This window comes from Arachis stenosperma, chromosome 10, assembly GCF_014773155.1.
Source record: "Arachis stenosperma cultivar V10309 chromosome 10, arast.V10309.gnm1.PFL2, whole genome shotgun sequence".
In the NCBI taxonomy this organism is placed as follows: domain Eukaryota; kingdom Viridiplantae; phylum Streptophyta; class Magnoliopsida; order Fabales; family Fabaceae; genus Arachis; species Arachis stenosperma.
In genome coordinates this window covers 118,188,499-118,194,683 of record NC_080386.1, presented here as the reverse complement: position 1 = coordinate 118,194,683, position 6,185 = coordinate 118,188,499, and the positions used below count along the sequence as shown (strand labels likewise).

At 38.7% G+C, this 6,185-nt stretch overlaps 1 pseudogene; it reads right to left on the bottom strand.

Moving 5' to 3' along the window:
- Nucleotides 1-349: 349 nt before the first annotated feature.
- On the bottom strand, nt 350-3,573 carry LOC130954879 (pentatricopeptide repeat-containing protein At2g36730-like; annotated as a pseudogene).
- Between the last annotated feature and the right edge of the window lie 2,612 nt (nt 3,574-6,185).

Sequence of the window (6,185 nt, the reverse complement as noted above, 5' to 3'; positions counted from 1 at the left end):
GCAAACAAAATACATGTTAAAAGTGAGTAAAACTACATATATATTTATATACAAATACATAATAGTTAATTTAATGATTAATTTTTAGTCTATAAATAATATTTTTGTTCCACAATATATACAAATGTAATTTTGATGTAATGTTCATATAAAGTAATTTTACACATAGATCTAATCATGTAATGTCATATTAGTAAAAATAATAACTTTTTATATTAACTATGTGAAATAATCATTAAAAAAATAAATGTGATTCATTAAAATATAGATAAAATATTTTACACACTCAAATTATCAAAATTAAACTCATTATAAAACAAAACAAATAAGAAATCCCCTAAAGAAAAAAAAAAAAAAAAAGATTGAGAGAGCAGTTTGATGTACAAACAACCCGCAGTCCCGCACCATTGCCACTTGCCAGGATGCCAGGATTCGGAAAATGACCACCCCAAGAAAAGAAAATCCTTTGGTCACATGTAACATCACTGCATACATGGGCAGTGAGCGTTAACTTATAAATAGATTCCTCTGAAGGGTGTGATGAGCATCCTACAGGCCACGGCCACAAAGAAGCCACAAATTCACAAGGCTTTGTATTTTTTGTATTCCCCCTTCTTTTTCTACCATGGCTTTGCTTTTTCTTTTGCCCCTAGTCATTTTCCTGAGTGGTGTTTCAGCCATTGAATTAGCAAGTGAGCCAATATCTCCATCTCATACATTCCAGATAAACAAACCAATAGCCCCAACTCTATCTCAAGCTTTTTCCTGCAAGTTCTGAACCTATAACACCATCTCATGATTTGCCTGAAATTTAGGCAATAACCCCAACTCAATCTCCTTCCCCCGCAAAAGATTGTGCTGGCAAGTGAGCCTATAGTCCCATCTCATGATTTGCATGCAAACAGAGTAATAGCCCCAACCCCATCTCCTGCATTTTTCGCAAATGAACCAATAGCTCCTCATGCTTTTCTTGCAAATGAACCTTCTGCTGATGATGAGTCAGACCCCCAAGTTGATTCAGTGTCTCACATCCGCAGCTTCTACAGTTCTAGAAAGCTTAACATTTGAACACGCCAGTCATGTCTGAAAGCGAGCGATAATGTATCTTAGTATCCATCAGTAATAATTTTGAGAGGGAAATATACAATATAAAAAACGGTTTATATACAATATCTTAGTACTCAATGACATTATATCTCTCTGAATACTATAGAGACGGTTCATGTTCTAGCATCTTTCTTGCGTCAAATTAATATGCAACATCAGTGTTAGACCAGAACTTCTTATAGAAATTATTATGTAGCGGTTATCGCTTTTATCATCTTTCTACTTTGCATTTTTGCTATTTTTATCTTTTGTTTTTTATTTTTCTTGGTATATATCTGATCAAGGAAGATTGTTGAGAACCTGCAACTAATAGCAGATTGGCTGGAAGTAGTAATTTTATCATTTCAGCACCATTAGTTTTTGAAAACAAATAACTAGTAATTTAATTAACAATTATACCAGGACCAAGTTCATCGCTGTTTTCCTCTAGGGAGATTAACTTTTATCGAGAAACACACTAGACCAACACTCGAGTGATCTTTCATCTTAATAGCTCTTGAAAATACCAAGTTTTATGATATAGCTGTTACCACACTGTCCACCCTCTGCATTCATCAACACACCTTGGACATGATCAAGGCCTGTTTAAGTGTTCATGTCATGCATATTTCTCCTAATAGGAGCATAGGAGTTGCTTCTTTGTCTGAAAAGCTTCTAAGTTATCTGAATCATACAATCATTCAGTAATGTTGACATTAGCCATACCAAAGCATAACTCCATCCAAAATTTTAATATTAGCAATTCCATTTTGAATGACACTTTTCAAGAAGAAACTCCTTTGAAGTGAACCTCAAGCAGTTGCTTATGTTCTTGCGACTAGGATGCGACAATCAGACATTAATAAGTAGTACTGCAACACCACCTTTTCGGCAATCACCTCAACTAATTTTGGCCTTCCAAGTAGCAGAAACAGTTCAAATAGAAGTGATTTAGGATTTAATCAGAGGCACATTTGAGCAACTTAAGTCTACTCCTTTGGTTAATTATGACAATTGAAAAAACGAAATCTTTTGGACAATGCTCAATTAAGTAGCAACAAGGCTCCACCCTGGAGTTTTCTTTAGTCTTTCTTCTTTCATAACCTTCCTCAGTCTCAAAACTTCATTCCATTGTCCAGCCTCTGCATATATATTCGACATAGCAACATGAACACCATGATTATGAGGTTCCAGAGCAAGAATTTCTTTTACGACTCTTTTAGCAACCTTGGTATTTCCATTATTTTTGCAAGCTGCCAACAAAGCTCCTAAAATAACAATATCAGGCTTCCAAGGCATTCCTTTTACCAGTTTATCAACTTACCCTCTTTTCCAAGAAGATCCACCATGCACCCATAATGTTCAATCTTTGCGTCAACCCCATACACATTTTTCATCGAATAAAAGATCTCACGACCAACATCAACCAAATCAGCATTACAACAAGCCGACAAAACCCCTAAGAAAGTGACATTGTTAGGGACGACAGCTTGCTCCTCCTTCAGCTTCTCAAAGAGACCAAGAGCATCTTCAACATGTCCATGAGTAGCCAAGCCAGAGATCATCACATTCCAAGTAACAACATTTCTCAGTCATTTCATCAAACAACTTCCGAGCCATAACAATCTCCCCATTCTTTGCATACATGTAAACCAACACCGTCCCAAGAATCACTTTCACTTCAAACCCCTTCACCTTCATGAACCCATGAATCCTCTGCCCAATCTCAAGATACCCCGCTCGAGCGCAAGCCGATAACACTGAAGCCAGCGTCGCAGCATTGGGCTCCAATCCATCCCCAATCATCTCATGAAAAAGCCCCAAACCCTCATCATAACATTGATTCTGAGCATACCACAAACCATCGTCGTCCAAAGACTCAAACTCCTGTCCGGCATTTCATCGAACATAAGGCGCGCAAGGGCAAAATCTCCGGAAACAGAGTAACCCCTGACCAAACCATTGGCCACGTGGGAATCAAAGCACAGCCCGAATTTCAGCACGTGTGTGTGAACCTGGGTACAGGCTGGCAGGGAGGGAATGTTAGAGCAGGCCTTAAGGAGAAAGGGGAAGGTGTGTTTCCCTGGAATAGCGCCTAGCTTCCTCATGGAGACGTAAAGGCAGAGAGAGTAATGGGGATTGGGGCTAGAGGCGTGGGCGCGGATGAGGGTGTTCCACATGAAGGTGTTGGGTGGGTATGGGAGGGAGGAAAAGATTCTAGAAGCGAGGGTGAGGTCGGCGAAGGGGGAGAGGGCGGGAGGAGGAGAGGAGGCGGCTGGCGGCAAAGGGGTCTTGGCGGATGCGGCCGGTAAGGATCATCTGGGCGTGGACTTGTTTGAGGTGGTGTATTGTGGTGCATTGGTCGGCGAGGAGAGAGAGACTAGGAGGAGTGGGCGGCGGAAGTGGAATGGTTGAGAAGGTTCGTGGCGGCGGTGGTGAACGCGGGAAGCGGTGTTTGAGCGAGAAGTGCAGTTTTGGCGGCACCATTCGAAGAAAGGTTGTTGGTCATCACTGACCAGAGACTCGGAGTTTCCCAAGGTATCCGCCACTGGCGGCAGCGAGGCAAGGTTGTTGCCGATCGGAGCTCGAGTCTATTGCTGACCGATCAGTGTACAAGGCGGCATTCAATTCCCCACACAGAAGGATGAAGTGACCATTCAACAAGCTAAGTGCACTTTCTCTGATTCTTAATTTCTTATCGTACATATATGCATGTTATTTGAGTTTGACTTCAACTCTTTAAGCTTTTTTATGAGTCAAACCTTTACATTCGGCCAATATCTAGTGGCAAGTGGCAACTTAACAAATGATCGTGAAGACACGCATCCAAATTTAACGAAGGCTGTGACTTGTGAGTGCTCTCTTACCCATTTCAAATCAAGAAACAGAATAGACACCAAAATTAAAATCAAGAAATAGAATACTTATTCTCCTCTAATGACGCACCAAGAATCCTCTCCCTCATTCACATAAAAATAAAAAAAAAAACACACACACATCCCAAAAAACACTCACCCAGAACCAGAAGGCCAAAACACGAAGCATCTGCCCCTCATCCTTTGGCAAAGCATCTTGTGCCACACCTCTCCATCCCCTGTCTCCCTTGTCGCTTTTATAATTTTTAAATTATTTTAACTGAATTTTTCCACATTATAGTCAACGGCGAAAATTCTGAATCCTTTCTTTAACAAACAAAACAAAGGTTTTTTCTTTTTTGATAAAGCTGCTTAGAAAACTAAAACAGAAAATAATATAAAAAAGAAAAAAATTTTGGGGAAGAGAACTCCACAAAAAATGCATCATATTATTCACAAATGATGAATTACAACCAAACTACACAGAATCAACTAACTAATTTTTTTTCATGATTAAATGCATAATGCTGTTCACATGATGAACTACAATCAAATTACACAAAATCAAATAACTAATTTCAATTTTTTTATTTACATTTTTGACAATCTAATTAGTTGGCATCGGATACCGACATAAAGGACATAAATGACTAGTCTTGAGCCATTGCACGAGGCATTCTTGATGATATACATGCTTACAAGGCATTGATGAAACTTGTTCTGCATCATCACCATAATCAAATTCAGTTAGACAAATAGTGCACCTCTCTGCTAGGTGGTTATTATTTTCAAGCTTCACTTTCTCAAGAGACTCAATGGCATTCTTTGATGCAGGAACCATCTTAATATTATTAGGATCTTCCATGGACTCTTCAATGATTAAGTCGGTGATCATGTTGCCGTAGTCATCAACTTCCAATGACAAATTCTGGATATTCAAGTCATCAACGTACAATATAGGATTCTGGATAATAATGTCCAGATACAAACTGAACAAACGAAAATCAGGTCTTTCATAGAGGAATCCGGAAGGACGAGTTTGAATTATGGCTTTCGCGTAGGATATAATATCTGGCATCATGTTATGAATCAAGGCAATTGGTATAATAGCCTCAGGGAAGTGCATTTGCATGTGTGATGAACCGTTTTGAAGGAATTCTTGCGCTTGGATTAGAATTGAGGATTCAAACGAATAAATGGCTCCTAACACTGGTGGATGTGATTGTGGTTGTTGATGATGAGTCCAGCAAGTTTGATGCGTAACTTGTACCTTGAGAATGAAGTAATCTGTTATTTGATCTCTCATGAGGGTTAGATAATGTTGCAAATCTGCCTCCTCTTCTTGTAACAATGGGGGAGATGACGCTTCCCAAAAGAAAGTAAATGGCGAAGTCATGATGATGAAATTAAGAACTGGTTTGATGCTTCGAGTTTACTAGAAATATTGGAAACTTTCTTTAATAGAAATAAGAATGAAACTGAGAATTAATCCTTGTTGCTTTCTGCTTACTTATATATACAAGGCTTCTAGTAAGATTTGGTTAACGGTAATACCAGAGGCAGTATATTTTTTTGTGATTTGTAATAATTCATTAGGAATCATTTATTGATATGAAATTATACATTTTTTTAATAATTAAAATGTTAGTTAAACTTTAATAAAAATATTCGCCTTTCAAACTTTTTCTTTAGTTTTTAGATATTAATTAATTGAATAACTTTTTTAGTTTAATTAGGATAATAATTTTTTAAAATAATTTTTTATTATCTTCTAACCATTTTTCTTTTCTTGGATTAACATTAATAATTTAAAAATTAAAAACGATTATTTTTATTCTTTTTTACAAACTAACTGAAACTAATTATTCGAGATAAGTGAGAAAAAATATAACAATGATTATTTATAAAAAAAACCAAACACACAAACACAACACATAGCAGCAGCAAAAGAGTTAACAGAAAGAAAGAAAAGAGAGGAGAGGGTGCGAATCAAAAGAGAGAAGAAGGGGGGAGAGTGCGCCGGCGGAGTCACTGCAGCTCATCGCGCCGCCGTCGTTGCCGATGATGGAGGAACGAGGAGAGTGTGTCGCAGAGAAGGGGGAGCTCGTGCGAGTGAGGAGCGTCGCCACCGCCGTCACGTCGTGTGCCGCTAGCTTCGTTGCACCTCGTCATCACCATCGCCGGCGAACCTCCGTGGAGTCGTTGCCTTCGCACCGGCGCTGTGAGCTGCTATCGAGCCACAAG